This window comes from Sorex araneus, chromosome 4, assembly GCF_027595985.1.
Source record: "Sorex araneus isolate mSorAra2 chromosome 4, mSorAra2.pri, whole genome shotgun sequence".
In the NCBI taxonomy this organism is placed as follows: Eukaryota; Metazoa; Chordata; class Mammalia; order Eulipotyphla; family Soricidae; genus Sorex; species Sorex araneus.
Genome location: NC_073305.1, coordinates 179,045,266 through 179,054,319, shown reverse-complemented (window position 1 = coordinate 179,054,319; position 9,054 = coordinate 179,045,266).

Here is a 9,054-nt window from a genome sequence, read left to right as displayed (position 1 = left end):
CTAGTTTACAGGGATAGTTAATACTACGACTAGGAACTAATACCAGCACTAATCTGAGGAATGCTAATAGTGAGTGGGACATAGGGGAGTAGTCAAGGCAAGGTTAGGAACTGGCCCTAAGGAAAGATATTACTGGGGTGGAATATTTGGGCCTAGATGGTGCCAAATAACCCAAATGACCTAGGCTCTTTCCAATAGCTAATGACAGAAAATTCTAGATGATTCCAGATGACAGTCCTCTCAGCATCCCCATGTTTTAGCTGTCCCACCTGCTTGAAACTCAATAAAGAAATGCTTACCCCCGTGCCCCCTTCATTGACAAAATGCTTCTGCTCTTCCCTGTAATCTCTCTTCAGGAGACCTTTCCTGAACCCTAAGAGCCTCTTCTCAGGGTTTCTTCTCCCTTCTCTTTCCTAAAACCTTGTCCTATAATCTTTTCTGAAGTTGGCCAATCTCCAGTTCCTGTTCGTCAATCTTGACAGCTTGGTGACAAGAAGGTGAGCGTCTGCACCTGTGTGCGCTGTAACACTCCTAATCAGAAGTCCAAGGGGAACAATTCAGGGGAAGTAAGGGGTTTATTTATGAGGCCAGGGCTTTCCCCAGGCCTGAGATACAGCACTAAGACACCCGCCTTACAAGCAGCCAAGCCTGGTTCAATCCCTGGCACTACATATGGTCCCCAAGCATCTCCGGGCATAACCTTGGAGACAGCTCAGCACCTCTGTGTATGGTCAGGGTGCTCCCAAATACTGCCAGGGTGATCTAAGGTACGCCAGGGGTGGGAGAAACAAAGTGTAGAGCAGCACTGCCTCCTGATGCCCCATGAGTCTCTCACCAGGTTGACTGATGATCATAGGAATAGCCCCGCAGCCTCCTGAGCACTGCTAGGGAGGACCACTCCCCCAAAAAAGAGAATCACCCTAAGCACAGATGAATCTAGAATTACATGGAACACACACACACACACACACACACACATACACACACACACAGTTTCATATGCCTTCTAAGACAGGGAGGTCTCTGGGGTGGCTCTAGAGGCATTTTCACCTGTCCCCACAGCTGCCTGCTCAGAGAGAGAATATATTCCACACAGATGCCAGGAAAGCTCGTCAGGATCTCCAAGGACCCAACGGTGATTCCAGAGACTGGAAATGGGGTCTTAAGATAGGTGGGTGAGGAAGGACGAGAGATATCAGCTGAGCGGGAAAAGTGGAGAAAGGCCATGAGATCTGCACAGGCCGGGTGAGGAAAGGTAAGGAAGGAGGGGGTGAGGGTGTAAGCTGTGAAATTCAGACAAAAAAGGATGAAAAGCTTGAAGTAGCGAGTTCCTCAGGCCCCCAGGAAGGAGGCAGAGGGCGAATGCCCTGGGAGTTCGAGGCTGCCTCCTGGAAAACTAAGGGTGGCGGCAGCGACCTAGGAGGTGAGCAGTGCAGTGATGCCTTCCAAAGGGTTGACCGGGAACTCAGCAAGCCAAGGGTTAAGATTAAGTGTGGGGAAAAAAGACCGGTTGGGGTAGAGTGATGGACAGCTGGAACCAGAAGCCGGATCCTGGGAAAGTCAGGATTGAGTGAGGCAAAGCCACGACAAGAGTTGCCGAAGGCAAACATCACGGCCTGAGAGGCAGGGCCTCGGGGAGCTGCTCTGAGTCATGGGCTCGTCATTCTTCCTCCCATCCACCCCCACTCACCATCATCAAACACAGCCCCGGGAAATGGGACAACAGCGCGGCTTCTTGGGGACTCTGCCAACTAGGTCCAGAGATACCTAGACACAGTGATGTCCACTCCGCACAAGCCTGAGGCAGGAGCAACTCCTGCCTCCTCCAGAGTCACCCTGCAGAGCCTCATCCCCTCTTGTCTGACTACCCGGAATCTGTATTTCACTCCACTCATTATGCCCTTGAAGAAGTCACCTTCCCCAACATTGCACTTGTGCTTAGGAATGACTTGAAACTGGGTTTAGGAGGCTCCATGAACTCATGAGAAACCATTTGTCATTCCCTTATAGACCTACAGGAATAACAACTGGGGATCCTAAGGAAATAGCACTTAGACACTTAGACTACCTGCCTTGCGAGTGTCTGGTCATGAGTTCAAATGCCTGGTGTCCTACATGCCCCGAGCAAATTCCTGGCAGCTCTGAGGTTAGCCTCAGCACCACCAACAGCCTCACTCTAGCCAGGCTTATAAAGTTTAGGGTAACATAGCCTCAGGTAGTTTAGGTTTATTGGGTTACTCCCGTCATAGTGCCCCCATTCCTCTGTGTTAATCTGTAGCTTCTTTCTTAGTGTTCTGTTGACTTGTAAATATTGTTTTTCTCTTCTCCTTGAGTCCTTTGCATAGTTTATTCAGAGCAATGTCCTTTTTGTATGGACACAGGAAGACTTAGCAAATGCTATGCTTTTGTAACCTGGGAGTCATTTGACTCTACATGATATTTTCCTCCTGGGCATCTGTTCTCTCAACCTAAGCCTCAGCTGCCCTTACTTCCTAGACCCCCAAAAGCAGGGTCCCGACGAGGGACAAGACGGACCCAGGGCAAGCAGTGAATTGTGTGCTACCCTGGCATCGAGATGGGCCTGGCCAAAGTGCCTAATGCTTAACTATAAGTTAAGAGCTTGATCATGGACAAATGTTGTCATGACCCAAACAGTGATAACTAGATTCGGACCCTGTTAGGATGAGGAATGATTAATCTGGCCTGAGTGCTGTAGTTGAGTCTGACAAGATGTTCCCAGGAGAGCTGCCTTGCAAGCCTCAATGTATCTCTTGCTATGTCCATACAAAAATAACTAGGATTAAGATGTTAATGAGTGTTTGGACTGATGAAAGGAGAAAAAAAACCTTAAGAGTCAGGAAGGGCTTTGGAATGCCCTGCCCTCAGGAAGGGCTTTCTTATGTTGATTTATTTTGCTACCTGGCTGGGTGTAGCCTAGAGGGCAAGGTGGGAGAGACAAGTAGGAGCAGAGACTAGAGAAGCAAGATTTTTGAGAGAGGCTACTGTAGATCCAGAGAGAGGATGGAACTGGGAGTGCGGGAGATGGGAAAGATGGAAGATTGAATAAACGGTAACTAATCAGCAACCAGCTTAGTCCTCGTTCTTCCTTCGCCTGTCCTTGGCCAACGGCCGTCCCGATCCAGCCCTTACACAGCGGTTCCAGAGCACCGAACGCGGGAGGTGAGACAGAGCTGCCCTGAGAGCCCGCGAGTGCACGCGTCCCTCGGCGTGTGCTTTAGTTTTTTACAGTAAAGGACCGCAAATAATGGGATGTGAGTGCAAATAACTTATATGCACTCACACACGCGCGCGCGCACGCACACACACACACACACACACACACACACACACAAACCCCACAGCTAGGACATACAACCCCCAGCAAGCATATGTATCATGACTACAGGGGTGGAGGCCTGCATGAGTACTGTGACCCAGTTTGTGAGCACCTGAAACTGATGTGCAATCCTGGCCAGCACCACAGCCACACACTTGCATGGACCAACCACAGCTTGATGCCTGCGCTGCCCCCGGGTCATCTCAACAACAGCAACAACAGGACGGGAAGGGGGGTGTTAGAAATTTAAATATAAAAAGATGGGTCCAAGTGACAGTAGACAACACGGCCTGTGAGACACTGACATTGCTTGTAGCCAACCTGGGTTTGATTCCTGGCATCACGTACAGTCCCAGGAGCACTGCAAGGCATGGCTCTCCCCAGCTCCCAAGAAACAAATAAATTTTAGAAGCATGAAAATGGGAGAGGGAGTATATAGAGAATTAATATTTAATTTAAAATGACTTTTCTATTGAAAAATGTAGTGGAGATCCACCAGTTCTGTTTTACTGATCCCTGGCGACATCTCCCAGGCGGTGTATACCAAGAGCTAAAATCTGTGGAATCATTCGTCCCCACAGCTGAAGATTTCAGGGTGTCCTCGGGAGACGGGCAGGCTGAATACCTGCCCAGCTGAAGCTCCTGCAGCTGCACTTACAACTCGCTAAGCACCGTTGCTTCGTGAATATTCTCCCGGAAGACCAAACTGCAAAATCATTTCAGATACCTGGTATCCAAGATGAGAGCTCCGGTGTTTTGGGGAGTCGAAGTAGGTAGCCTTCCCTCAACCATCCACTCCTCTGGGTGTCCTGGCAGTTGCACCCCCTCCCTCAGGTAGATCCTGAGGTCTCTGGGCTGCATGGCTGGGTAGGCAGCCACATGACACCTCCTAATTCCTCACTACTGAATTCCAGTAGGAGCACCTCAAATTAGATGGGAGAGTACTATAGAGGCAAACTAAACCCAACAAATACTAACACAGAAGGCTCAACCGGCAACACACAGCTTCAAAAATTCTTGGTCAGACCGCCAAGATGTGATCCCGGGGGCCGCACACATGTGCGGCCTCTCCCCAGCTGCACAAGCGTGAATCCAGACCCAGCAAAACCTCTTTCGGCGTGGGCAACTCCTCGCAGAATGTCTCCAGCCTGAGAACTAAGCCTCGGCCCCATGCCCGCCCAGGAGGGGAAAGGTATTTCTCTCTCTCCGCCTCTTTCTCTTCGGGGATGAAGGGTGCGGTGGCCGCCATATTAAGACGACCACAGATTGGGTTTTCAAGCCTGCAATTATCTAATATCTGGAAGAAATCTCCCTGGACTTCTTGTTAAAGTACAGAAATTCAAAAAGACCTTATTTGTCTTCACAGTAGGTCTGAATCTAGTGGGGTACTCCTAACAACAATAGTGAGGTTTGTGTTGAAATATTGAATGTAACCAAAGTAAACAGAATGTAAAATGAAACTTATCAGTTACAAGGTAGGGGGTGGGGGCGCAGGATGGGAGGTGTACTGTGTGGGTTTTTTTTTTTTTTGGTGGTGGTATATGGGCACTGGTGAAGGGATGGTTGTTTCAGCATTGCATAACTGAGACCTAAGCCCGAAAGCATTGTAATCTTCCACACGGTGATTTAATAAAATAAAAAAAAAAATCTTGGTCAACTGCTTAACAACCCTGTGATCAGTTATAGCCATTTTCAAATAAATTGATTTTTGATGGATTTTAATGTCGGAGCCATGTTATCATATTGATTTTATTTCTAGAATTGTATCAATAATAAAAAGGACAATATTCTAGAACAGCCCCCAGAACTTAGGATGAAATACCAGCAATAAAATCAAGTATTTACATGCATAAATAAAAACATAGGAACTGCAAAACAAAAATAAATGAGTTTCTTCTTAAAAAAAAAAAGGGGCTGGAGTGATAGCACAGCAGGTAGGGCGTTTGCCTTTCATGCCAACGTGGCCAACCCAGGCTTGATTCCCAGCATCCCATATGGTCCCCCGAGCACTGCAGGGGTAATTACTGAGTGCATGAGCCAGGAGTAACCCCTGTGCATTGCTGGGTGTAATCCAAAAAAAGAAAAAAAGAAAAATGTACTGGAGTTCAAGGCAAATACGTAACTCCAGAGCATTCCATTTTCATCCTATGAATTCCCTCTTCTCTTGGGCGGGGTGCCCTCTGTCTCCTCAAAGGTCCCCACCTCATTTCCTAACTCGGATGTGAACCTTCATTTTCACCCACTAGGTATTTTAGAATCCGTGTCTAATTGGGCTTACGCTCGTTCTTTCTCCTGCGTCTCTGATGTTGATTGGGCTGCTTGACCAGCCTAAGAAGAACCAAAAAGAACGGGGAGGTGTTTCCTCCCTCCCCACATCCTGAACCCGAGAGCCAAAACCCATAAGGAGACCGGAAGGGAACGCAGGAGGAACAAAACCTTCTTTCAGTCTGACTCTTTCTGAGTCTTAGACACAACCCAACATCTTGTGTGTAGCAAAATCCCTCTCCTTCTAGTTCTTTCACTGTCGGTTTCTGTCAGGGGGACAACATCAGTCCCTGGAAACCAGCACTAGTGCCATGATGGCCAGCGTGGAGGCTGCCTTCAACTTCGTCCCAGGCAGTGCTGAGAAGGTGAGCGAGGAGTGCAGAGCTTTTATCCAGAGTGGACCAGGAGACAGTGAGACTTTAAGAAATCAGCGTATGTGCTTCGGAGTTTAACATCAGCCACTGCTTACCCTTGGGGCTCCCGTGAAGATGTGATTCCTTCCTTTAGAGGAGCCAGTGAGAGAGCCTGGCTCCCAGACAGCCTTCCTGGGCCACGGGAAGGACCCCTGAGACCACTCGGGGCTCCTGTCTGTTGTGTGGACAGGAAGCAGGAAGCAGCGGCGTGTATTTCTACTCTGTGGTCAGGAGGGAATGTCTTGGGAAGAAGCTGCTGGACAGGGGGAGAGTGGCTAATGGGAAACAGGGCAGCGGGTTTATAGCCGTGGCAAGGCCACGAAGAACATTTAGTCTGAGTCGAGGAAGCCAGTTGGAACTTGGATGTCGTCTTTCTAAAATATGAAAATGACCATGAAATGAATCAGCCCCGAGATTTTTAAGTTGGGGAGGGCAGGGGCTGGGGAATCAGGAGCTGGAGAGATAGTAGAGCAGAAAGGGCGCTTGCCTTGCACTCGGCCATGTGGGTTCCATTCCCAGCACACATAGGGCCCCTCCAGGAGTGATCCCTGAGCACAGAGCCAGGAGCAATCCCTGAGCACCACGGGTTGTGGCTCCAAAACAATGGCACAAAAAACATCACTTCTCATAAAGGAGCAGGAACAGAGGTGAGTTGGAAATGGCAATTGATCAGGAGAAAACCCTTTGTAAGCTGAAGCCCAGATGGTGGCCCGCAGGGTCATTCACAGGGGGTCAAGAAGAAACCTTGAGCTCCTGAGGGAAGGTGAATCTCTGGCCTCAGGGATGAGTGTGAGGCCTGGTTAGGTCGTGATGGGCGTCTTCTTGTATCAGTGCCTGGGTAAGAAAGCAACACTGGGCAGGAAAAGTAGGACAATGGGTAAGGTGCTGACCTTGTGTGTAGCTAACCTGGTTTGATTCCTGGCACCGCACACATAAGTTTCCTGAGCCCTGCCAGGAAGGATCCCTGAGCACTGGGCCAGGAGTTAGCATGAGTATAGTGGGTTGTGGCCCAAACCACCCCCAGTTAAAGAAAGCCACAGCTGCTGAGCAGTGGCCCCTGTGAGTGACAGTTCCAGGCAGTGAGCTCCTCCTGAAACCCAGGTCTCCTCATCCTTGCAGCCCACCTCCTTGGAAACTGTAAGCATGAAGTCCACTGCAAGTTGGTTCGACTAGGACTGTGGTCTGCAGTGCACTCAGGGCCAGGGCAGCAGAGGCATCTGGAAGCTTCCTAGGAGGGTGATACTTCCAGCACTCAGGCTGGGCATGGAGGTCATCATCTGTCTCCCTTAATTCACTCCAGCTGCTTACAGAGGCAAGCAATGGTGCCCTTCTCCTCCTCCCCACCCAGTTTATAATGGTTGGCTTCATTAAATAGTAGGAAGTCATATAATTCTGAATATGGACTCAGTCTTGTGCAATTGATTTACCTTTCCATTGCTGTCTTAGTTATAGCACTAGAAAGAGTATAATGTTATAATAATAAGAGATAGGTGTGTATTCTATATAAATGGAAAGCATGCATACATATATGCTATTGAGGCATAAGTCTGTGTGTTATTTCAATAAATTATATTTAGTTTGTTGACCATTTTAACACATCATAAAACAGACTTCCATTTCTGTTCTCTATTTTAAAGTTAATGTTTAAAACAAGCACCCACTCAACTGACAAAATATTCTTTTGTTTTCTAAAGGAAAATGAACAACTTTCTATGTCCCTATCAACTATGTTTAATGTTGTATTTTTAAGCCTCTAGTTTTCTTATTCAAACAGAATACAGATGCATTTAAAAAATTTGAACCTAGGACCAGGGATGTGGCTCACAGTTGATGCATGTGTGAGGCTCTTGGTTCAATTCTCTGTACTTAAAATAGGAGGGGAGAGATTTATTTTTAATATTTGGTTACTTGCATTTTTCTCATAATGCTATTCCAAAGACATATCAATGCATATATGTTCTTCTTGTCTAAGTTGAATATTTCAGTATCTTTTTAAAAATAATTATATTCGGGACCAGAGCGATAGCACTGCAGGTAGGGCGTTTGCCTTGCATGCAGCTGACCTACTTCAATCCCTAGCATCCCGTATAGTCCCCTGAGCACTGCCAGGAATAATTCCTGGGTGCAGAGCCAGGAGTAACCCCTGAGCATCACTCAGTGTGACTAAAAGAAGCAAAATAAATATATTAATTAAAAGACCATTATTCAAAAATAATGATATTCATCTATGTTTAAAAAATATTGTAATCCCAGTGTCACAGCTCCAAGAGAATATGGTATTGCCAAATCTTCCCACATAGAGAAGACCCAGAAGACCACAGCCATATTCAACACCCTGTGACTTGAAAATGGCCCAACTCTACAATTGAACCTCATCAAACTGCCAAGCCACTAAATTGTCCCAAATCTCACTGGACCATGTGGCCACATATGTGGCTGTGTGACACCTGAAATTTTCATTGTACTATCAAGCCAGTAGGATCACAATAAATCTGGTAGCAAGGTTCCACAGAAGAGCCAGCAGTGAGCCTAAACAATAACACAGAAGACTCAACTAGCACCACCCAGCCCAGTAGATCCTCAGACAATGACTGTAGTAAAATCATTGTGAGATACAACAATTATCGCAGACTGACTACTATTGATCTGAGGATGCGTAATTCCATTTGCCTTTGTGTGGTAACAAACAATATGAAGTAGATTTGATTGTGCCTGCAAGGTGATGGTGGGTGGGAAGCTGGGGAAATTGGTGGAGGGAAAGTCACATTGGGTTGGGATGAGTGTTGGAACTTTTGAGTCCTGAAACAATTGTATTTTGGACAACTTGATACATCATTGTGTTCTAGTAAAAAATTTCAAATAATAAATAAATGTATATCTTCAAAAAACAAATATATGGATATTCAAAATATTATTTACAACAGTTGGCTTCCATGTTATAAGAATTATTTTCAAATCAAGAACATAATTTCCAAATGATTAATCTCTAAATTATCTGGCTTAGAATCTTTCAGGGAACTTTATTAAATGTGAAACTCC